The sequence below is a fragment of the Schistocerca piceifrons genome, chromosome 6, assembly GCF_021461385.2.
Source record: "Schistocerca piceifrons isolate TAMUIC-IGC-003096 chromosome 6, iqSchPice1.1, whole genome shotgun sequence".
NCBI lineage: Eukaryota > Metazoa > Arthropoda > Insecta > Orthoptera > Acrididae > Schistocerca > Schistocerca piceifrons.
The window spans coordinates 377,760,130-377,786,288 of record NC_060143.1 but is presented as its reverse complement, the minus strand read 5'-3'; positions in this window follow the sequence as shown (position 1 = coordinate 377,786,288).

Here is a 26,159-nt window from a genome sequence, read left to right as displayed (position 1 = left end):
AGAGGTGCAGACCCACTGCAGTCCTTGTAGAAATCATGGTACTGGTGGGCCATCAAAGGTGCAGACCCACTATAGTCCTTGTAGAGACGGCCAGCAGCCATCTGTTGCGACTGTCCAGGTGCACAATCACCATCGAAGAGTCTTGTGGACAATATAGCAAGTCCATAAACCACCACTTGTGCACTCGCAAAGTTTTTGGAGTTGTCCTTAGAACCAGCAATGCTGTTAACCAGTTCCTTGCTGAATTATTAACACACGTGCAAACACTAACAGTTCCAACTTCTCACATATTGTGCATATACTATGACCAACAGAAACGTGTGCAGTGTAATGTAACTTAATTTGAAGAACTGGTGTGTATACAATTATAAATTTACAACATAAGAATACAATTAGAAAGGTAGAAAGTACATCATTAAAGAACATAACAATACAGAGAACATTTGTAGTAATACAGGCTTTACAAAAGAAGAGAAATAAACATATACATCAGTGTTACAGGAATTATGACATAAGTAAATATATAAAATAATGAGAATAGTTTTCGAAACATTAATTTCACACATGAGCATTAAAACAGAACAGAATAAATAATGTCTAAACATCTTTACAAAGAAAATAACTTAGTATTTGAAAAATTCTACAATATAAATCTTATTAGCTAAACACATAAAGACAGGAAAAAGACAAATACACAAAGGTACATAAACACATAGCGGAATAATACAAAAGGAAAGACAGGATTCGTTTTCAGTGTAACATTTGGTACTGCAGTCAAATCCAAAACTTCATTCCATAGATCTTTCCTCTTATTTCAACATTTGTTTCCACAAAAAAAAAATCATATCCAAGCATGCTTTCTGTATTTATATGTTCACATATTTCTTACCTCATTATTTATTTTCCATTATCTTACCTCATCATTTTTTTCCAAGAAAATCCTACCTAAACCTGTTGTCCCTAAACCCTACTTTTTTGTTCATATCCTCTTTCAAAATACTTTTTTGGCCAAACCATTTACTTATAGCTTCTCAATGCATTTCTTCCAATTCATCACAACTCGTTCTCTTATATAGCCTACCCCATCTTAAGCTAACTTAAATCTACTGAGCTCAGATGCATAAACTAAGGGACGAGGCAACGCAGCAGCACAAAACAATTAACACAAACAGCAATGACAAAAAATGCAAATTGGCAAAGCAAGCAGCATTGTAGAAATTAGCAAAGCAAATGCAAGTAATATGAGGCAATGAGCAGCAACAAGAAAAATAAATCAGTAGTAAAACTAGCTTAATACAATGTAAAATTCAGTAGAACTATGCCTGGCAAACAGCAGCAGAAAATGCAATATCTTATACATAAACATGACAAACCCACAAGCACAAAAAATAGTACAGTAAAGATGGCCATGTCTAATACCTACATCTTAACACTAGAGTGATGCATCTCAAAAATTTACTCTGAAAAAAGTTATCAAATCGTTGTCAAAAATAATGTATGCAATTCCTGTGAAGTGGAAACGTCTTTTTGTGCTCCCTCGTTTTTTTGGCAGGAGATCATAAAATTATTGTTTACTGGATCTGTAGGCATAAAATAACTATATTAGTACATCCATTAAATTTTATTTTAACCAATGCTGCAGTGCAGCTAGAAACTAGATATTAAACAAAATGAGCAATCTCTCAACTAGAAAGACAATAGATGTAAAATGTTTCTCGTCATTTCATTAGGTATTTTAGTAAATATCATACATTAAGAGCTCTACAGTGTAATCATATGTTTTCAAGTTTGAGCGTGTCGTATTTGCGATGCTTTCTACAAAGAAATGTCAATACCAAGGATAATGGCCTCTTTTTTTTTCTACCTAATGGCTTTCTTTTTTCAGGTGGCTGGCACAGCTGGCTGCTCACAATGCATTACGTCAAGGTCACTTAGCTTTCTTACCGAAATATATACGACAGCAGTTTGCACTACAGTGACAGTCTCATATAAAAAAATTTCACAGATGGAAAAATTACAGTAGAAATGCGTAGAAACGACATCTTATTAATAGCAGTGTTGTGACACATTCATGCATGGAAACACAAGTCCTGATTGTCTCTGTGATAGTCATTACCACGGAGAGGTGATCTTGCCCTGTAATTATTACTACTCTGCCAACGGTTGTCATATGGGTGGTGTCTGTTTTGGTCACGATTTATGTTGTAAGAATAGCCTTGTCGTGTCCAGTTATTATTTCTTTCATCGCAGAATTGTGATGGATGTGACCTGCAATTGTTGTGTTCCTGTTTTCGTGTCCCGCGATTGTCAGTGTCGATTTCCAATTCTTGTAAGAGTCCCTGAAAAACTTCAATGTCGTCTTTGCAACGTCCTGCCAAAATAAAATGTCATAAATGTTCAGGCAATTTGATTAAGCAAATGTGGATGAGTTCTGAGGTGCTGTATGGCTTTGACAGGTACTGATTCTTGTGCAACATGTCTCCAAAATATTTCACAAGACTGGAAAATTCAGATTGTTCGAAATGTTTCATCATTATGATGCTATGTTTTACTCGGTCTTGTGTAGCTTGAGACCAATATGTTGAGAGGAGGGCATGATAAAATTCTCCTTCACCATGGCAATCGTGAATGACGAATCGCATTCTTACAGCTGGTTCATTCTCTAAATAGCCACACAAAATTCTAATCTGTGCTCTAATGACCAGTTGGGAGGAAAACAATGAGAGAATTGATGAAGCCACACTTGTGGATGAATGTCATTGCCGGAATTCTTAAATGTTTTGAATTTACGTGTAGTAATAAACAGCTTATATTCAAAATCATCATGTCGGCGAGTGACATATCGGTCATTCTTACTGCATTTCGGCGGTTCCATCTCAAAATTCGGTGTACCTTGCCAATTTCTTTCATAATTTCCGAAGTGCCCTGTGTTATTATTTTGTGGCTGTTCCGTATTTCTATGACCCTGTCCCCGTATTGGAGCGTGAGTGTCTTCTGAAATGTGTAATTCTTTTATTACCTGCGTCAACTGATCTTGTACTTCCCGGATTTCTCTTTTGTACAGTGTATTGATTTGATTTTGATTTTGTTTGAATTTTCTAATTTGTTCATACTCTTCTGTGTCAGTGAAGGCTACAGGTCTTGTGTCATTCAGATCATCATCTACCTTCGTGGATAAGTTAGTGAACTGATCCAAAAGTTCGGCTACTTTCTCCGATAGTGAACAGATTTCCTCATTGTGTTTTTCTGAACCAAGTTTCAGAGTGTCCATTTGTGTTGAAATCGTGTCTACTGTGTCCTTTAAGTTTTCCTGAGTTTTTGCAAGTTGCATAACCGAATCGGTAGATGCAACTGAGTCAGTTTTAGTTTGCAAGGTGTCGTGATTTTCATGAACAATAGTTTGCAGTTTTTTTGTGGCTGCTTCGTGATTCTGTAATGCATTTTCATGACGCGAAAAAATAGGTTGAAAATGCTCACAAATTTGTGTTTTTACATTACAGACTTTTTGACATTTTGATTCGATTTTAAGTAACTCAGCAGTTAAACCTTCACGTGTTTGTTCAAGCGTGGTGTCTAACTTTTGAAAATTTTATTCCATTGTATCTAACTGTTGCTGTATTTGTCTCTGGTGTTGTTCCATTGTGTCCAACTTTTGAAGGTTTCGTTCCATTGTGTGTAACTTTCGAAGATTTTGTTCCATTGTGTCTAACTTTTGAAGATTTTGTCCCATTTGTTTCTGATTTTGTTCAAGCGTTGTGTCTAACTTTTGCAGTCTTTGTCCCATTTGTTGCATTAACTGTAATAACAATGCGGTATGTAAGTAGGCTGTTTAGGTTTTTTTATTGGTAACGGCACGTAGCGCTCTGTATGAAAATCACTGGCTGTGCTGTGTGCAGTCTGTGGCTGGTTTGCATTGTTGTTGGCTGTTGTAGTGTTGGGCAGCTGGCTGTTAACAGTGCGTAGCGTTGCGCAGTTGGAGGTGAGCCGCCAGCAGTGGTGGATGTGGGGAGAGAGATGGCGGAATTTTGAGACCGGACGATCTGGACGTGTGTCCATCAGAAAGAGTAAATTTGTAATATCGGATATCATGGACTGATATATACAGGGTGAATCGCCTAACATTACAGATGGATGTATTTCGTAAACCACATCAAATACTGACTAATCGATTCCACAGACCGAACGTGAGGAGAGGGGCTAGTGTAATTGGTTAATAGAAACCATAAGAAAATGCACGGAAATATGTTTTTTAACACAAACCTACCTTTTTTTAAACGGAATCCCGTTAGTTTTGTTAGTACATCTGAACATATAAACAAATATGTAAACAGTGCCGTTTGTTGCATTGTAAAATGCTAATTACATCTGGAGATATTGTAACCTAAAGTTGACGCTTGAGTACCACTCCTCCACTGTTCGATCGTGTGTATCGGAGAGCACTGAGTACGTAGGGATCCAAAGGAAACGGTGATGGACCTTAGGTACAGAAGAGACTGGCACAGCACGTTACGTCCACATGCTAACACCTTTTTATTGGTCTTATTCACTGACGCACATGTACATTACCATGAGGGGTCAGGTACACGTACACACGTGGTTTCCGTTTTCGATTACGGAGTGGAATAGAGTGTGTCCCGACATGTCAGGCCAGTAGATGTTCGATGTGGTGGCCATCATTTGCTGCACACAATTGCAATCTCTGGCGTAATGAATGTCGTACACGCCGCAGTACATTTGGTGTAATGTCGCCGCAGGCTGCCACAATACGTTCTTTCATATCCTCTGGGATTGTAGGCACATCACGGTACACATTCTCCTTTAACGTACCCCGTAGGAAGAAGTCCAGAGGTGTAAGATCAGGAGAACGGGCTGGCCAATTTATGCGTCCTCCACGTCGTATGAAACGCCCGTCGAACATCCTGTCAAGGGTCAGCCTAGTGTTAATTGCGGAATGTGCAGGTGCACCATCATGCTGATACCACATACGTCAACGCGTTTCCAGTGGGACATTTTCGAGCAACGCTGGCAGATCATTCTGTAGAAACGCAATGTATGTTGCAGCTGTTTGGGCCCCTGCAATGAAGTGAGGACCAATGAGGTGGTCGCCAATGATTCCGCACCATACATATACAGTCCACGGTCGCTGTCGCTCTACCGGTCTGAGCCAGCGAGGATTGTCCCCGGACCAGTAATGCATGTTCCGTAGATTCACTGCCCCGTGGTTTGTGAAACCCGCTTCATCGGTAAACAGGTAGAACTGCAACGCATTATCTGTTAATGCCCATTGACAGAATTGCACTCAGTGATTAACGTCATCACCATGTAATTGCTGATGTAGCGACACATGAAACGGGTGAAAGCGGTGACGATGCAGTATGCGCATGACACTACTTTGACTCAGTCCACCGGCTCTCGCAATGTCCCGTGTACTCATGTGTGGGTTCATGGCAACAGCAGCTAACACACCTACTGCACCCGATTCTCCTGTGACGGGCCTGTTATGGACCCGTTTGCGTGCTAAGACCATACCTGTTGCGTACAGTTGGCGGTAGATGTTTTGCAATGTGCGGCACGTTGGATGCTCTCTGTGCGGGTACCGTTCTGCATACACCCTGCAGGCTTCAGCTGCATTTCGTAGACACTCGCCATCATCTCCGCCTTTTCAGAGTTTGAATACACCATGGTCACAGTTCCTACAACACTACACTATCACAGACGTCTGGTAACACGATGTACTACAGTTGGTCTGCGTGTGGAGACGAATGCAGAATAACAATAGCAGCAAGCGCTACATGCGGACACTGCGACAGTTAGACCAAACCACAACAGTGCACTACAGCCACACTCGTAAACACGGTCGTCATCGTAAACAGGTCCCTGCAGATGCTGCTCACCGACCGTGTCCCGTGTTTGTTACAACACGCAACTGAACGTCGGAGGTTTCAAGCGTCAACTTTAGGTTACAATATCTCCGGATGTAATTAACATTTTACAATGCAACAAACTGCACTGATTACGTATTTGTTTATATGTTCAGATGTGCTAACAAAACTAACGTGGTTCCATTTAAAAAAACGTAAGTTTGTGTTAAAAAACATACTTTCGTGCATTTTTGTATGGTTTGCAATAAACAATTACACTAGCCCCTCTCCTCACGTTCGGTCTGTGGAATCGGTTCGTCAGTATTTGATGTGGTTTGCGAAATATATCCAGCGGTAGCGTTAGGTGACTCACCCTGTATATTATGACTTTTGAACACTATTAAGGTAAATACATTGTTTGTTCTCTATCAAAATCTTTCATTTGCTAACTATGCCTATCAGTAGTTAGTGCCTTCCGTAGTTTGAATCTCTTATTTAGCTGGCAGTAGTGCCGCTCGCTGTATTGCAGTAGTTCTAGTAACGAAGATTTTTGTGAGGTAAGTGATTTGTGAAAGTTATAGGTTAATGTTAGTCACGGCCATTCTTTTGTCTGAAAGTCAGATTGGGTTGCGCTAAAAATATTGTGTGTCAGTTTATATTTTTAGCGCAACGCAATCTGACTTTCAGACAAAAGAATGGCCCTGACTAACATTAACCTATACCTTTCACAAATCACTTACCTCACAAAAATCTTCGTTACTCGAACTACTGCAATACAGCGAGCGCCACTACTGCCAGCTAAATAAATGATTCAAACTACTGGAGGCACTAACTACTGATAGGCATAGTTAGCAAATGAAAGATTTTTTTTAGAGAACAAACAATGTATTTAGCTTAATAGTGTTCAGAAGTCATTATATATATATATATATATATATATATATATATATATATATATATATATATATATATATCAGTCCATGATATCCAATATTACAAATTTACTCTTTCTGATGGACACACGTCCAGATCGTCCGGTCTCAAAATTCCGCCATCTCTCTCCCCACATCCACCACTGCTGGCGGATCACCTCCAACTGCGCAACGCTACGCGCTAACATCCAGCTGCCCAACACTACAATAGCAAACAACAATGCAAACCAGCCACAGACTGCACACAGCACAGCCAGTGATTTTCATACAGAGCGCTACGTGGCGTTACGAATAAAAAAACCTAAACAGCCTACTTACAGCATTTTCTTCCATGAATACAGTGAAAGAGGCGCTTGTGCGGAACTAGTAAATTTCAGTTTCTCGATGTTAAGAGAATTTATTTCAAATATGACGGAACAGGACAAGGCCGGTACACAAGATGTTAATGTGTCAGCTGTGCATTGAATGCAGGTCATATATAATGGCATCATTGACCTAATGACGAATTTATTTAATAATTTTTCTACACAACAACCCGAAAAACTTGACGAAAAATTTCGTAGTTTTAAGAATGACATATCACGGAAGTTCGATAATTTAAGTCAAAATCTACGCACTGCCCTTTATAATCATTTAACAAGCCAACTTGTTGATATGGGTAAGAAATTAAAGGTGGAATTATTCACAGATTTGTCTCAGGGGTTAGGCAATCTAGATCAAAAGTGTCATCTACCGACAAGGCACAAGAGGAATTTGTAGGTAAACTGAAGATCATATGTCATCTACAGACGAGGCACAAGAGGAATTTGTAGGTAAACTAAAGATCGTTCTCATCTAAGAGGATTTGTAGGTAAACTGAAGATCGTGAGCGACGTGCAGGATAAGATGCAAGAGGCTCAGTCGGAAATTTGAAGAAATTATGACATGTACTATTAATGGGTTGCAATCTTTACGTAAAGATTTGTCTGAGGAAGTGCAGGAGCAGAATGTAAAATTGAGTAACTTAGATATAGGTACTAAGTTCATGAAGAAAGCACAAGAAAAAATCGAAAAGGAGTTACAGAATTTGAAGGACAGAGCCGAAGTGGTAATGTTAGATAAGGGTGCGACCCTCGTGCAGAGCCGGCCACAGTGGTCTCGCGGTTCTAGGCGCGCAGTCCGGAACCGCGCGACTGCTACGGTCGCAGATTCGAATCCTGCCTCGGGCATGGATGTGTGTGATGTCCTTAGGTTAGTTAGGTTTAAGTAGTTCTAAGTTCTAGGGGACTGATGACCACAACTGTTAAGTTCCATAGTGCTCAGAGCCCTCGCGCAGAATGTCGTACAAGAGCGTAACACCTATGTCGAAGCAGTTGAAAAGGTAGTAAAGGAAAGAGAAAACAAATTGATTGTTTGGACTGAGCTAGGCTTAAAGGCAGCGGAAGAGAATTTGCAGAGCAGTCTAATTAATCTTGCGTATGTTACAAGAGAGACGCCAAGAGCGAGCAATCAGGCGCAGTCGGGCAGGATAGATAGCGGCAATACTTATCAACCATTTGATACCAGCTCTTCAGACATAGAAGTAAGGAATTGAAAAATGCAACAGGCACTGTCAATCTGAGTACCAGTTGCGCAAACATATCCAGAGTGTAATCAGGTGCGTCCAAACTACGACACGCCGGCGACAGGTAATACCGCATCTTTGTTTGCTTTACTAGCGGACGAGGGTACGCTCCATCATAGCCAATTACCGACTTTTCCAAATAAATGTAAGAAAACGAATTCAGTAATGTTTATCAGACCTTTTCGCAACGTGTTACCCCGCAAATGGACAGAAGCACAGAAGAACTAGTGCGTTGTGGTGTACACACAGGGTGATGTTTTTTTATGGGCGACAGTTATAGACGCCATACATAGGAGCAATTTGACGGCCTTTCTTGGACAAATATTGGTCCACAGCTACGTCGAGAGGTTTTCAGCCCACCACCATTCAGCAGTAAATATGGAGGACTGAGGAAGTATTTCGAAACAAGGTATTGGACAAACTCAGTTTTCCATATGGACGTATTGTAAATACTGGAAAGCCACCTAGCCCTCCATATCAGGGGGAAAAGCTGATCACTGCACTTGATTATGATATAGAGTATGTCTTATCCGTACTCGACTCGATTGACGTAATATTTGAAGAGGGGTCGTCGCAGCTGCACATCGTTAACTCGCAGCATGCGCCTTCAAAAAATAGCAACAGCAGTATGGCAATACCCAAAACGGCTGGTACCCGTATGTGTAAGTAGGCGTTTATGTTTTCTTGTTGGCAACGTTACGTAGCGCTCTGTATGAAAATCACTGGCTGTCCTGTGTGCAATCTGTGGCCAGTTTGCATTGTTGTCTGCCATTGTAGTGTTGGGCAGCTGGATGTTAACAGTGCGTAGCGTTGCGCAGTTGGAGGTGAGCCGCCAGCAGTGGTGGATGTGGGGAGAGAGATGGCGGAGTTTTGAAATTTGTAAGACTGGATATCATGAACTGCTATATACATTATGACTTTTGAACACTATTGAGGTAAATACATTGTTTGTTATCTTTGAAAATCTTTCATTTGCTAACTATGCCTATTAGTAGTTAGTGCCTTCCGTAGTTTGAATCTTTTATTTAGCTGGCAGTAATGGCGCTCGCTGTATTGCAGTAGTTCGAGTAATCAAGATTTTTGTGAGGTAAGTGATTTGTGAAACGTATAGATTAATGTTAGTCAGGGCCATTCTTTTGTAGGGATTTTTGAAAGTCAGATTACGTTGCCCTAAAAATATTGTGTGTCAGTTTCAGCCCAGCCACGTGTATAATTTTTCAAAAGGGGACATTTCATATGTCGACCCTTAGCCGAGGATACCTCACTGGAATCTTCTGATTTTTTCTTGTAGTTTGTGTAATTAGTGTAGCTTTTGTTTACTGCTAGCGCGTAATTATAGAGAGAATTTCCTTTGTAGTTGTAGTTTTTCATTGTTGTACACATTTGTGGCATGCATGTAGATTTGCACCAAGTATTTCGCAGCTACGCTTGCAATTAACTAGATATTATTTTCAATGCTATGTTAATGTGTTTTGTTATTTTGCTCTTCAAATTGTGCTTTTCTGTGTTGTCGTGTGAAATATTGTGACAATAATGGCGTGTGAAAAACGTAATACTAGGCTTCAAAATAAACTGAGAAATGACAGTGAAGACGAAGCAGCGTGTTAGCGCTGCAGAGTAATGAATTAACTAATGTTCAAAGTAGTAACTTGGTAACTGTGCATAGGGAACTGGAGCGGGCTGCAAATAATGGTGTAGGCAGTGAAACAATTAGTGAACAGGGAAGCATTATTGATCGATCGGTCGGCAACAGCTCGCCTCAGGAATCCGAAATGACAGAACATAATATTGCAAATACTATAGACTCAGGTTTTGGGTCCTGACCGTTTTCTCAAATGAGTGAAGACACATTTTCTGTTTGTCAAAACGTGAATGTTGCCGGTGGAAATGCACTGCCAAAAAGCATAGAGAAACACATTCCAGACACTAATACATTATTATTGCAATTAATGCAACAAATGGAACAAAATCAGAGACAAACACAGCAAAAGCCTCAAAAGTTAGACACAATGGAACAAAATCTTCGGAAGTTAGACACCACACTTGAACAAACACGTGAAGATTTAACTACTGAGTTAAATAACATTGAATCGAAATGTCAAAAAGTCTGTAATGACGTAAAAACACAAATTTGTGAGCACTTTCAACCTATTTTTTTCGCGTCATGAAAATGCATTACAGAATCACGAAGCAGCCATAAAAGAACTGCAAACCATTGTTCGTGAAAATCATGAGACCTTGTGGGCTAAAATTGACTCAGTTGCATCTACCGATTCGGTTACACAACTTGCAAAAACTCAGGAAAACTTAAAGGACACAGTAGATTCGATTTCAACACAAATGGACACTCTGAAACTTGGTTCAGAAAAACACACTGAGGAAATGTGTTCACTATCGGAGAAAGTAGCCGAACTTTCGGATCAGTTCACTAACTTATCTATGAAGGTAGATGATAATCCGAATGACACAAAACCGGTAGTCTTTAACGACACAGAAGAGTGCGGATAAATTAGGAAATTCAAACAAAATCAGAATCAAATTAATACGCAACACCAAAGAGAAATCCGGGAAGTACAAGATCAGCTGACACAGGTAATACAAGAATTACGTATTTCAGAGGCCACTCGCGCTACAATACGGGAAGAGGGACATAAAAATACGGAACAGCCACAAAATAATAACACAGGGCACTTCGGAAATTATGAAAGAAATTGGCAAGGTGCACTGAATTTTGAGATGGAACCGCCGAAACGACGTAACAATGACCGACATGCGACTCGCCGACATGATCATTTTGACTATAAGCTGTTCATTACTACACGTAAATTCAAAACATTTACGAATTCTGGCAACGACATTCATCCACAAGCGTGGCTTCATCAATTCTCTCATTGTTTTCCTCCCAACTGGTTATTAGAACACAGATTAGAATGTATGTGTAGCTACTTAGAGAATGAGCCAGCTGTAAGGATGCGATCGGTCGTTCACGATTGCCACAGTGAAGGAGAATTTTACCATGCCTTCCTCTCAGCATATTGGTCTCAAGCCACACAGGACCGAGTAAAACATGGCATCATAATGATGAAACATTTCGAACAATCTGAATTTTCCAGTCTTGTGAAATATTTTGAAGACATGTTGCACAAGAATCAGTAACTGTCAAACCCATACAGCCCCTCAGAACTCATCCGCATTTGCTTAATCAAATTGCCTGAACATTTATGACATTTTATTTTGGCAGGACGTTGCAAAGACGACATTGAAGCTTTTCAGGGACTCTTACAAGAATTAGAAATTGACACTGACAATCGCGGAACGCGAAAACAGGAGCACAACAATTACAGGTCACAATCGTCGCAATTCCGCGATGAAATAAATAATAACTGGACACGACGAGGCTATTATCACAACAAAAATCGCGACCAAAACAGACACCACCCGTATGACAACCACTGGCAGAGTAATAGCTACAGAGAAAGTTCGCATTTTCGTAGTAATGAATGTGACAGAGACAACCATAGAAACAGACAATATGGGAACCAAAATAGTTATTATCAAGGGAGATAGAATAACTTCAGACGCAACGGTCCACCTCGCAGTTACGATTCCGGGAGAAATTCTCCACCACATGACTGACAAGAAAGAAACCATGGAATCTACCGACATGACGACAGACTATATGATCGTAACGACAGACCTGAATTGCATCAGAACTGGCAGGATTCAAACAGAGCAGGGTCCTCTCGACAAGGTGAATTTGTAGAAGTTAGGTCTCCTAATCCCAAATACGACGCACGCCAACAAAGAGACAGACAATGACTAGCATCGCAGGCAGCCACGTGCGCCCGCTGGCTCAGAGAAGAATAACATAGACGCTAGTTAACCTTGAGAAAAATTCCAGTATTCTTTACCGACGTATACCACATGATAATTGCGTTAAAGTTGAAACTCTGCATACTAGGAAGAGTAAAGTTTTAACCACATTTCACATGTAAATCCGTTTATTGAGAGATTATCTGTTTTTTAACTTAGTCTTTGCCATAAAACTTTTCACTTCATGCTACTAGTACAATTTGTCACACTGAGAAACTGTTAACATGCAACAATGTTTTGAAGTTAACTATCCACCCTAGAACCTAGGTAACATTTTTAAACAGAAATTACGAATGCATTGCTATTGTGAACAGACGACACAATGTTATTGTGTGTGTGCATTCTTGCTTGTTAGTTGCACGATTACGTAACAACTATAAGGCTCACATACTTAGAACATTTACCAGTACTGCTAATGAGATTTTAATGCAACATTTTAGTTTACTTGAAAGTACATTCTGGATTTAAAGTACTTTCTGTGAGATACCAGATGACACAGTGGTTAGTTTATGTGACAGCTACACGATTTTATCAAGACGCTACTAATGAGTGACTATTTACAATGTTGCTTTTGCGGTGTTTCTGTTTTATATCTGCACAGTTTTTCTGTATTATTGTGGAAAGTAAAACATGTTTTAGTAGTAACTTTTGTGGTATAGCAACAATGAGACAGCCTTTTTCGTGGCACAACAATACGTTACTGTACAGTACTTTCTTCATCACGCCAATAAGCATAATAACTACGATATCTATACGCAAAGCATTTCACTTTTGTTTATCATGAGGTAAGTACATTGACTTCTACAGAACTTAGTTTTCGGAGGACGATAACTACGACACTTCCACAGAGATTATGTTGCAACAAGACGCACAGTTCAGCACTGCAGTACACATATTTGAGTGATTAATTTTATACTTAAAACATTTATTTTTACAGATTTTTGAATTACAAAGAAAGTTTTCTGTGATACATTTCATTCCATTGCTGTAATCTGTAACACCTGAGGGTATAATTACATTAATCCTCAGGGGGGTACACGCTTACTTTGTGTACCATGTGTGTGGCAAGCACAAGGAGCCCTAGCTAATATGGTATTTGCTTATACAAATTTACACATCGGTACCATATTTCTCCAACACAGAATTACACAGCTACCTGATTATTTAACAGAGAAACAAACATATTATTACTACATCAGTGACACATGTTTACGCAATTACACCGTTGGATAACTTCACACTTATGAAATTGTATTTTGTCTGTACTTTGTGAACTCTTCATATTTTTTCGGAACCATTGTGATACTATGAGAGCTTTGAATGATGTATTTGGTATGGGATCACGATTTTTAAAGTACGTTTGAGGGAGATGACACTTTTGACATGAGCAGAGAATTTTTTTTTAGGTTTTGAAATTATTGTAGGAAGCTACCACGATTTTGAGAGTTGACTAAGGTGTTATGATGTTATTATTACGATGACTATGTGTATTATGCTGTTGCGGTATGTTTATGATCAATAAGCTGATGCTATATGAGTTATTTGAGTTTGCTACGTATCTGTTATGATGAAATATTGAAGAAGTGTCGACGGATAAGGTAAGGAATAGTGAGTAGTGGTTAGGGACTCTGGCTTGTGAAAAAGGTTGTTGGAAACCAAGAATCGTACTTTAAGAGTTATGAAATGTATGTAAATGCGTGAATGTATTACAATGCCGCCGAAAATTTTTTGGACCCTGTTATATCAATAGGATTTTGTTTCTACAGATTTGTAATGCAAATTCTTGACCTGTGAAATATTTTTATATGAGACTGTCACTGTAGCAGAAACTGCTGTCGTAAATATTTCCATAAGAAAGTTAAGTGACCACCTGCACGTAATGCGTCGTGGGCAGCTGCGTGACAGTCGCCTGGAAAAAAGCCATTAGTGTGTGCCTTTCAGAGGCACAGGTGGAAAAAAAAGAGGCCATTATCCTCGCTATTGACATTCCTTTGTAGAAAGCATCGCAAATACGACACGCTCAAACTTGAAAACATATGATTATACTGTGGAGCTCTTAATTTATGATATTTTTCTAAAATGCCTAATGAAACGATGATAAACATTTCACGGCTATTGTCTTGCTAGTTGAGAGAAATGCCATATGGCTTGATTTATGTATTTATTTACTCATTTTGTTTAATATCTAGTTTCTAGCTGCACTGCAGCATTGGTTAAAATAAAATTTAATAGATTTACTAACATAAATATTTTATGCCTACAGATCCAGTAAATAATTTTATGATCTATTCAAAAAAACGAAGGACCATAAAAAGACATTTCCCTTCACAGGAATTGCATACGGAATTTTCTTTTCAACTACTTGGTAATTTTTTTGGTAGAATAACTTCTTGTGGTGCACCACGTTAATTATATACACATTAAGATGTGAATATACATTTCCCTTGTCTGCATTGTTGTCTTTAGTGTAATATTTTTTCTGCTTTAGCTATGTCATGTTCAGATATAAGTTATTGCATTTGCTGCTGCTGTTTGCCAGGCATAGTGCTACTAAATTTCACTTTGTATTACTCTGTTAAGCTAGTTTTACTACTGATTTATTTTTCTTGTTTGCTGCACAGTGCCTTATATTAGTTGTAATATTGCAATTGCTTTGCCAATTTGAATTTTTTGTCATTGATGTTTGTGTTAATTGTTTTGTGCTGCTGCATTGCCTCGTCCCTTAGCTTAGCATCTGAGCTCAGTAGATTTAAGTTAGCTTAAGAGGGGGTAGACTATATAAGAAACTAGCTATGATGGATTGGAAGAAATGCATTGAGAAGCTATAAGAAAATGGTTTGGCCAAAAAAGTAGTCTACAGTAGAGAGAAACTATTTTTGAAAGAGGATGTGAACAGAATACAGAAAGCATGACCGGATAGGATTTTTTTGGTGGAAACAAATGTTGAAATAGGAAAAAAAAGATCTATAGAATGAAGTTTTAGGTTGGACTGCAGTACCAAATGTTACACTGAAAACAAACCCTGCCCTTTCCTCTTGTGTTATCCCCCTATGTGTTTGTGTACTCTTGTATATTTGTGTTTTTCCTGTCTTTATGTCTTTAGCTAATAAGCGTTATGTTGTAGAATTTTTCTAATAATATGTTATTTTCTTTGTAAAAATGTTTAAACATTATTTATTCTGTTTTGTTTTAATGCTCATGTGTAAAGTTGATGTTTCAAAAGTTATTCTGATCTTTTATGTATTTACTTATGTCATAATTCTTGTAACACTGATGTATTTGTTTATTTCTATTCTTTTGTAAAGTCTGTGTTACTACAAATGTTATCTGTACTGTTATGTTTTTAATGATGTATTGTGTACCATTATTATTGTATTCTCATGTTATAATATTGTAATTGACACCAGTTCATTAAATTAAGTAACTTGTAAGCATTCATTTTACTGCACACACTTCTGTTGGTCGTAGTATATGCACAATATGTGAAAAAAAGAGGACTGTTAGTGTTTGGACGTGTGTTGATAATTCAGCAAGGGACTGGTTAACAGCATTGCTGGTTCTAAGGACAATTAGAAAAAAAACTTTGTGAGTGCACAAGTGGTGGTTATGGACTTGCTATATTATCCGTAAGACTCTTCAATGGTGATTGTGCACCTGCACAGTCACAACAGATAGCTGCTGGCCATCTGTACAAGGACTCCAGTGGGTCTGCATCTTTGATGACCCACCAATACCACAATCTCTACCAGGACTACATGGGTCTGCACCTCTGGTGGCCCACCAATACCGTAATCTCTACTAGGACTACAGTGGGTCTGCTCTGTGATGACTTACCTACCAATAGTATTCAAAACTACGACTGACTCTGCAGTGGGTTTGCTCTGTTGTGGCCCATTACCTGTCTGCATGTCAAGAGTCAGCACTGTCTTTTCGTTGGAAGGACAACACTACTTCTTCAAGACTGCATGGAAATCCACTACTTCCATGTGCATTTTCTTCTACTGCTCAGACTTTGAGAAGAACAATGCTATTTTACTGTGATGAACGATCAGGACTGTCTTTATGGACTGTGAGAAAATTTTAGCTTTTGACCAACATTGTGTCAATAACTGTGTGCATTTGATTTCTTTGTTACTGTAATTGTGAAAAATTTTTTAACAAATATGTATTGGCCAGTGCCCAAAACAATTTGTAAAATTTTTTGTGGGGAGCATGGGGGCTATGTAAGTAGGCTGTTTATGTTTTCTTATTGGCAACGTTACGTAGCGCTCTGTGTGAAAATCACTGGCTGTGCTGTGTGCAGTCTGTGGCCAGTTTGCATTGTTGTCTGCCATTGTAGTGATGGGCAGCTGGATGTTAACAGTGCGTAGCGTTGCGCAGTTGGAGGTGAGCCGCCAGCAGTGGCGGAGTTTTGAAATTTGTAAGACTGGATATCATGAACTGCTATATACATTATGACTTTTGAACACTATTGAGGTAAATACATTGTTTGTTCTCTATTAAAATCTTTCATTTGCTAACTATGCCTATTAGTAGTTAGTGCCTTCCGTAGTTTGAATCTTTTATTTAGCTGGTAGTAGTGGCGCTCGCTGTATTGCAGTAGTTCGAGTAATCAAGATTTTTGTGAGGTAAGTGATTTGTGAAACGTATAGGTTAATGTTAGTCAGGGCCATTCTTTTGTATGGATTTTTGAAAGTCAGATTGCGTTGCGCTAAAAATATTGTGTGTCAGTTAAAGCACAGTCACGTGTATAATTTTTCAAAAGGGGACGTTTCATATGCTCCAGGCAACAACAATAATACAAGAAATAATTGTGGTAACGGGGGAAACCAAAAGTGCAAACGAGGTTTTAAAGGAAATCACAAACAGAATTACGATAGTTTGGTTTATGGCAAACAGAGGGCTGTGGCCAACAAGTTCACAACGCTCTCCCTGCAGGAGGTAACAACCAATACAGTAACTGCCAGGAAACGACCGCAAATAGGCCATCCAGCAGTCCTCCATCCGGCAATTACATGAGGACTGTGCAAACCTTTTTGAACGCCCTTTGTATTTTAAACCCCGGTCGGGCCAAAGATACAATATCAGTTAAGACTGAGAATAAATTGTAATATGTCTTGATTGCAAGTAGAGCGGACACCGCTACTGTATGCTTTCGTCCAGTAACCTTGGACCACGCCTGTATACAATTGGGGGAGGGGGAGTCGGTTGTATTAGAAGTTATACTGGTTTACCAATATCAGTATATGTTTTATTTTTCTCCGTTTATTTTTATCCATTAATTCGTCTAAGTAGTTTACGACAAAGATTAAAATGGCGTACGGCTACAGGAATGAAGCCCGTGAAGGTAGCAAGAAAAAAAAATGAAGAACATTAATTTTCTTATGTTTTGTAAAAACTCCTATCGGATGTTTCATCTATCTTATAGTGTCTCTCTTTTCCCGTCCGTGATAAAGAGAGGCCGTGAATTTCTGTTTTGTTCACTAATAGCGTGAAATATATTAACTCTTATAGTAATAAGCCAATGTCACTTATTAGTTCTTTATTTCACCAGTATCTGCAATACTTCGGAAAAGCGAGAAATTTAAGCAGAAGAAACTGGACGCCGTAACATTGTCTTCAAACCAGAAGAGGAGGTAAATAGCTTCAAGGCCAGAAAAAATATCATCTAGTAATCCAACGTTATATGTTACAGATTTTTTGTGTGTACGAAAAACCATAAGCCTGACTGTCTGGAGTGTTCGTTCTGTGCGTAAATTAGCTGAGACACTCGCTCCCTAGCGAATTCACTGCCGTTTCGCTTCTTACGAGGCGCCAGCAAATTTCCATCGTAATAATTATTCTTCAAATTATTAATTAATCATAAGGTGTATAAGAACAGGGAAAATCCGCCGTGAAACAAGAGCTCAGCAAGACGATGTTTTATACCGGCTATCATTTGCGGAGCTTCATCTGTGTGCGTCGCGAGATAGCGTCTTCTTCACTGATGAGAAGCTGTTTTCCACCAGTAACGACGGTCCAAGAGTCGTTTACAGGCCGCAAGGGACTCGCCATCGATGCGAATATGTAACCAAGACGAGAAGAAGTGGGCGGCTATCTGCTTGTTGCTGGGGATGGATTTCTGCCAGAGGACCAGGAATTCGTCACAGGATAAAAGGAAATCTCGACAGCGAGCAGGACGCCCACATACTGGAAAATGTGATGCTTCTATCAGTGCGAATGCTGTACGGAGAGGGGGACTTCACATTGCAAGGCGACCATTCCCCCGTTCACAAGTCTGCATTCGTTCAGCAGCAGCTCTCGATTGACGTCAATATCATCGACTGTCCACCACTGGCTGCTGATATGAATCCCATGGAAAACATGTGGGCTGAGGTCACCAGTACGTTAACAGAGAAGTGGCTACGAAACCAACCAAATACAGCTGGTACTCTTTGGGACTACTACGTCCAACGGCTTATAGATTCTATGCCAAGACGCACGGTAGAAGTACAAAATAACTTGGGGTTCTGGATAAAACATTAAAGTCCTTAAAACGTTTTGTTATATCGTTTTTCTTCGTTTTTACTCAATGAGAGCCAGTGGAAGATCACTTGGCAACAGATAAAATTTGAAGTAGTTTTTCTTTGAGTTGCCTTTGTAATTGAAGTGAGCTTCTCTCAAATATACAGTTTGTTAAATATTCTATTTCTGTTTCATTTAGATCCTGTCTAAATACTTACAAAGTGGTCGGTTTAGATGGACGCTTTAAAAGTCTTTTGTGTTATTTCAAATACATCTGTCTCTTCCCCTCCATCCATTAATACACCCCCCGTTCTCAAAAAAACTATGCAAACGATTTCGCCTTACATTTTTTCATTGTTAATTTCTCCTCCATTCTCTCTCTCTCACTCTCTCTTGCCTCTCTTGCTTTACCACCTCAACTGGATTTCTACTCCGTTCTCGCAAAACGTTATAAACAGGTGTATTGGTTTCCATTGAACTAGCCGGCCGCTGTGGTCGAATCATTCTAGGCGCTTCAGTCTGGAACCGAACGACCGCTACGGTCGCAGGTTCGAATCCTGCCTCGGGCATGGATGTGTGTAATGTCCTTAGGTTAGTTAGGTTTAAGTAGTTCTAAGTTCTAGGGGACTGACGACCTCGGATGTCAAGTCCCATAGTGCTCAGAGCCATTTGAACCATTGAACTATCCGTTTTAGTCTAATTTCTGCTTTCCTTACTGTCCTCCATCATTCCCCTCAAAACCTATGAAATCGCATTCTTTTATATCCACTTACCTATAGTCCATTCTTCGTTCTGAAAATTTTCTTTTTTTTCTCTCTGTCCTAAGATAAAACGAACTGTGGCACACTTCTAAGTAAGGAATACTTTGCAAGCTTTTCACCCTTTTATTTTGCACTTCTACACTCGTATCCATTCCTAGATCCCTCCTGCTACCCCTCCCGTGATATCTGCGTCCACATCTACATGAATACTCTGGAGTTCACAATTAAGTGCTTAGCAGGGGGTTCTTTGAACCACTGGCACATAATTTCTCTACCGTTCCACTCTCAAAAAGAGCATGGCAATAATAAACAATAAAACCTTACCATGCAAACACTGGTGTTTCTTATCGCAATGGACGTGTCTTCCATTCGGCGTAAACAAAATGTCGTGGCATTTAGCGGAGGAAGTTGGTGACTGGAATTTAGTGAAAACACCTCTCTGCAATGTGAAACGCCTACGTTTCAACGATTTCCATCCTAAATCGTTTACCATATTCGTGCACAATCTCCCCTATTTCGTGGCCATGCAAAAATAGCTGCCCTTTCTTCCCTCAGTCCTACATGGTATGGATCCCATACCGCGCAGGATAACTCACGAAGAGCACGGACTAGTGTGTTGGTGGCGGTCACTTTAATTGATTTGTTGCATCTTCTACGTATTCTACCAATAAAACGCTATCTTTGGATTCCCTTCCTCACAACATTTTCCATATGATGGTTCCAGTTTAAGTTGTTCGTGATCATAGCTCCTAGATATTTAGCTGGATCGACAACTTTTAAACGTGACTGATTTAGCGTGTAAGCGAACTTTAATGGTACTGTTTTGGTGTTCATGTGGAGAACTTCACACATTTTATTGTTTAGGGTCCTTTGTCACATTTTGCTCCGTGAAGATATACAAAGTGATTTTTTCCACCGTGTACAAACCGTAGGGATTACTCGATGTGGCGATAGAGAACAAGAAAATCTAATGAATTTATGTCCGGAAAAGCATGGTTTCCATTCTAGAGACCATTTATTCAATCATACTTTGCTACAGAGACTGCCGTCTAATGCGTGCTGTACCATGCACCCACAGTTACAGTATGCATGGTTTCCTCCTAGAGGGTGGTACTATTCCCCATACGTCACGCCCTAGCGTCCTCTCCTACCGTAGTCATAGGTGATGTTATGCCAGATTCACTTCTCTTGCTGACTCACCTTATAGTGGATGTGATACAGCGTTGTACCCAATGGTTCCGTATTCGAATCGAGAGCTTGCCGATATGGTTTTTACTTGCGGGAGGCAAATGACAACGGGCGGTGCGCAGCAAGGTTGTATCAGGAGACAATTCCCGCCGACAACAACCACAGCATTCAATGCTTGAAACAGTGTTCCGCTGTTTGTCTGAGACAGCGTCGTTTCTGGAAGTAAGAAATCATTAAGGGCGCACCCGAAATGTTCGCTGAAGTGTTGGCAGAAGAGTCAACACCGTGTTGCTAGAGGAGGCCGAAATACACGCGTTTAAGTTCACACAGTCTGGCGAGAGGTCTGGAACAATTAAAGGAGTTTAGTCTAATAAGAAAAGAACGTAGTTCTTGGAATACTTAACTTTAATCCATAATTGGAGAACATCGCTCTTGTTTAGACATTAATATAATCTCAATATAACTGGTAATGGCGCCTTTCTAGGTCGTAGCAAATGACGTAGCTGAAGGCTATGCTAACTATCGTCTCGGCAAATGAGAGCGTATTTGTCAGTGTAGCATTGCTAGCAAAGTCTGCTGTACAACTGGAGCGAGTGCTAGGACGTCTCACTAGACCTGCCGTGTGGTGGCGCTCGGTCTGCAATCACTGACAGTGGCGACACGCGGGTCTGACGTATACTAATGGACCGCGGCCGATTTAAAGGCTACCACCTAGCAAGTGTGGTGTATGGCGGTGACACCACATTCGCACACGAGACTTGGAGGAAAATGTGATTAACATGTGGAAGGCGACCCTCGTGTCAGTACCAGGTAATTGGCTCGCCAGTACAGGGTAAGTCAGACGACCTTGTAGGACATTCTCCATAACAATTGTTGCTATCCTTATCACTTACAGCATGTGCAGGGCTTACTAGCGACAGAATTTCCACATTGGGGACACTTTAGTCAGAGTGATATCATCAACTTTCATAACAGTCATCTGTGGGATAGTGTGAAGAACCCCTATGGTATGGTGACAGCAGCTGGAATGTGTGGGCCAGGATAATTGGCGATCATATTTTCGGAGCAATCTTCCTTCCACGTCGCCTAACAAGCCGGAATTATCGGTGTTTCTTGCGGGTGACTTCGCCTCCCCTGCTGGAAGAAGTGCCATTGATGATTCGAAAGGGTTATGTGGCTGCAACATGATGTTGTTCCAGCCCACTTCTCTGTTAACATCGGGATGCATCTCAATCGTGTCTTCCGTGGTCAATGGATCGGACAATGGGATCAAGTTGCATTGTCTGCTCGCTCACCGGATCTTAGCCCATGCGATTTCTGTTATGGGGCCATTTCAAAAGTATCGTGTACGCAGAGCCCTTTCCAGATGTGGAGACACTGGAACAGCGTATTCAAGCTGCCTTTGGCACTGTTCGGATGCAGCCTGGCCGATGTGAACGTGAGACAGAACACGCTACTGCGCTTACACGCATGCACTGAGGCACATGGAAACCATTTCCAACACATACTGTGACTGTGGCTGCATGGTACAGCGCGTATTAGACCGCAGTCTCTGTAACAAAGTATGACTGAATAAATGGTCTCTAGCATGTAAACCAAGCATTTCTGGACATAAGTTTATTAGACATATTCCGAATCCTCTCATCGATCAATCCTTAGGGTTTGTACACGCTGGAAAAAATCACTGTGTATTTTCACATCTTCCATACCTGAACTATATGATGTTCAGAAAGGCGTAGTACATCTATTCCACCCTCAGTTTCTAACTCTTCTAAACAAACAAGAAGCTCATCTACTTTGTTTTTTAATCTCCTGATATTCTGATGCACTATATAAATATTATTTTTCACTGTGCTTTTTTGTGAATCTTGTGACATACTAACATTATTTTTCACTGTACTGTTATGAGATGTTACGATGTCCTGTTTTGCTACGGCAACCTTTATAAGCCGAGTTTTTATCTCGCAGCAATCGGACGTTAATTTACCCAGTTGAGCCCATTATTTTTTTCATCTTATTCAGACCTGGTCTGCCGCACCTGCGCCTTCTGTGGTTTCTCTGTGTGGAGTTTTTTTTCTTTTTTGATGTTAATGTAATGTTCAGTTGTTAAATGATATTTTATTATTATTCCACGCCAAGGAGCCTTCCCTCATCCATTAAATGTCTTCAAATTAAGTGATTCACTTTGGCCAGGGTTGCAAGAAATTTATTTTTATTTGTTTACGTTGAACCTATTGTGTGTTGTTTACCTGTAACTCTGAATTGAATAGTTTCCATTTTTAATGTATGATTGAGAAATGTTCTATATTTATGGCGGTAAGACGGAGTAAAAGAATACAGAAGAAACGTGTTTTGCCAGGTAGCCTTCTCTGACTGATCAAATTAAGTGATTCACTTTGGCCAGGATTGTAAGAAATTTATCCTTTTTATTTATTTGTATTTAACCTATTGTTTGCTGTTTATCTGTAAATCTGAGTTGAGCAATTTCCATTTTTAATGTTTGTTTGAGAAATACTCTATATTTACGGTGATAAGATGGAGTAAAAGAATTCAGAAGAGGCGTGTTTGTCACGTAGCCTTCCCTGATTGATGTTTGCGGAATTGTGAGTGGCTTCGGCCAGTGTTACAAATAACTTCTTGTTTATTTATATTGAATCTACTCTTCTGTGTACCTGTAAATCTGAATTGAAGAGTTCCCTTCTTAAAGTATGTTTGAACAATGCTCTATATATATGGTCGAAAGAATCAGTACGTATGTATCTTGCCAGGCAGTTGAATTATAATATTTGTCTGTGCAATAAAATAATGTTGAACCTTTGTGAAGTAACAAATAACTTATGATAAATTGCCTGCACCTTCCCATGCCAGTTTAGTTGTTCCTTTATCCTGGGGCGTCCACAGACATTTCAACTATCTTATTTTGGCCACTAAAAAAGTTGGGGCGAAAACTTTCTGATTGGGCTTCGTGTATCTCCTTTTTTTGTAAAGACCTCACTTTGTTTTAAATAGGTTTTACGATTTTAATGACCTGTGTTTCGCTTTCTTATCTGATGAATAACTGATTGAAATATTACTGTCATAATTGTCATATTTTGTGGTTTCTACGACTGAAGGTTGTCTTACAGAGGACGCTTGCATCAGGGGTAAAGAATAGGGAAGTAAAGGCACACTTGGTTGTATATATATATAATTCCCTGTTTCTGATTTTATGTTTAGCTGAGAACGCATGAACACTTGTTCATCAAATGCCACCCATAGGTACGAACCATATGCATGTTAATGGAACTTTATTAAGCTCATAAATAGACCTGGTGAAATTAATTGAACTTGTTTTGGACGTTATCTTAATAAATAAGAAAACATAAAGAAGATTATGTGACTGTGCACCTGTTTGCTTTACTTCCGTATTGTCGCTTTCTGAATGTATGGTCTCTTTAAAACTGCAAGGTGTTACAGACAAAAAATTCTATTCATAGAAAAGAAATATGTGTATAAGCTAACATCACGTTTACGATTAAGAACTAAATCTGCCTGCGAGAACGAGAAGCAAATCTGATTGCGAGAAGGTAAATAGAATATGCTCTATATGAACCAAGACTGTCTGAAAAAAAGGACTCTGAACTTTAATGACAATAATTAAACCTAACACTGTTAATTGGCCCTATGAATTTCTCCTACATTTGGCTTACATGTGTTGCAGTGGACAACGCCACGAATGGTTCTCGTAGAAAAAGAAGAAAAGACATGAAGAGCACAAGGCAAAAATGATGATAGTCAATTTTTTCCCATTTTCAGGTTAGGACAGGAATTTGTAGCTCAAATAAGGCCGAATTTGTAGGGGGTGGGGGTGGGGGGTGTACACGGCAAGAATGCTCGCAGTTACTAAGTTATTTGCCATTTTATTTTTGTTGTGCACGGTAAAACCGATGAATGTCATCTGTGTTCACGGCACATATGATGAGAGTCATTTCATAAGGTTGGCAAAACCTGCTCGATCAGGAGTTCAACGTGCTGTCTTCATTCTTTTGTTTACTTTGTGTTTGTGGTTAGAAAGTTGCCAAAGTTTATAGTTTGTGTTCTTGGTAATAGTTTCTGTGAAAATGAGTGAATTAAGTGATTCAAGTGTGGATGAAGACTGTGAAAACGTCAGTAAACCTAGCACAAAGAAGAGAAAATTCCATGGAAGGGTACGAGAAGTGATGAAAAAACTTAAAAGTGTGTACACGCAAAACTGGGCCCGATTGCAGATGTAAAAGACTTAGAGTGTTTTGATAGAGTTTGTGAAGGTGAAAGAAAAAGATTAATTTCTCATTTTAATAGTTTAGAATCTAATGATGCTCAGTCCACATACTTGGCTGGGCTTATCAATGATCATGACGTCGAAAATCGCAGACCAAGAAAGCCTGAAAATGAATCACGTTTTAATGATAAGAGCTACACCTACAAAGTAAGAATAAAGGATTGTGATAATTTTATTGACACCCCTGTGTGTTATAAAGCATTTTTGTCTATTTTTGGTGCAACTGGAAGAAGGGTTCAAACTATCCAAACGAGTCTGAAAGAAACAGGTGAACCCCCAACAGACAAGAGAGGAAAGTATGACCACAAACATTGTAGGACCTCAGAAGGAGTTAAGCAAAGTGTCATTGATCACATTGGATCGTTTAAGGGCCGTACAAGCCATTATAGTTTTGATAAAACTAAAAAAAAAAAAACATACTTGCCAGACACTTTAAATTTGAAAAAAATGTACACATTGTACAAGACAGGTAGGCCTAGTGGTAAGATTGTGTCCTACGAATATTATACACAGATATTCGTATCTAAGTTTAACATAGCTTTCGGATATCCCAGAAGCGACACCTGCAGTGCATGTGACAGGTACCAAGCATGAATCAGAGCTTTAAACCTCCAGCTGGAACAGATTAATGATGACAAGGAAAAAGCACATATTTTAAGCAGCACTAAGACAAAACAATGTGAGAATAAACTACCTCCGAACAATAGTGTAACCTTGAAAGTAATGAAAACTTATCAGTACAGGAAATATTTTTGCCATTATTACAACAGATATTTAGTTAGGTTATTAGTTAAATTCATAATACGCAATGTAAGTAGGTAGGTTACTACTTTATGACAAAAACACCAGTAGGTTCCCTTGTTTTAGCCCAAAAGTTTGCTTATTTCCAGATCTAATTAAACTAAAACCTGGAAAGTACCAAGACCTGCAGCACCTAAAGCAGTTTTGCAGTCCATCTGCTCAAAAGTACTTCGAAGAACTTCCCTTGACAAAACATAAGCTGTAAGTAACAGTATTAAAATAAAATCTAGATAGGCCTAATGTGTTAAAATCTAGAATATTATAAATCTTATAAAATAGACAGTAAACAGAACCTGTTCACAGGTTACAAGATCCACTGAAGAAGCACAGACAGAT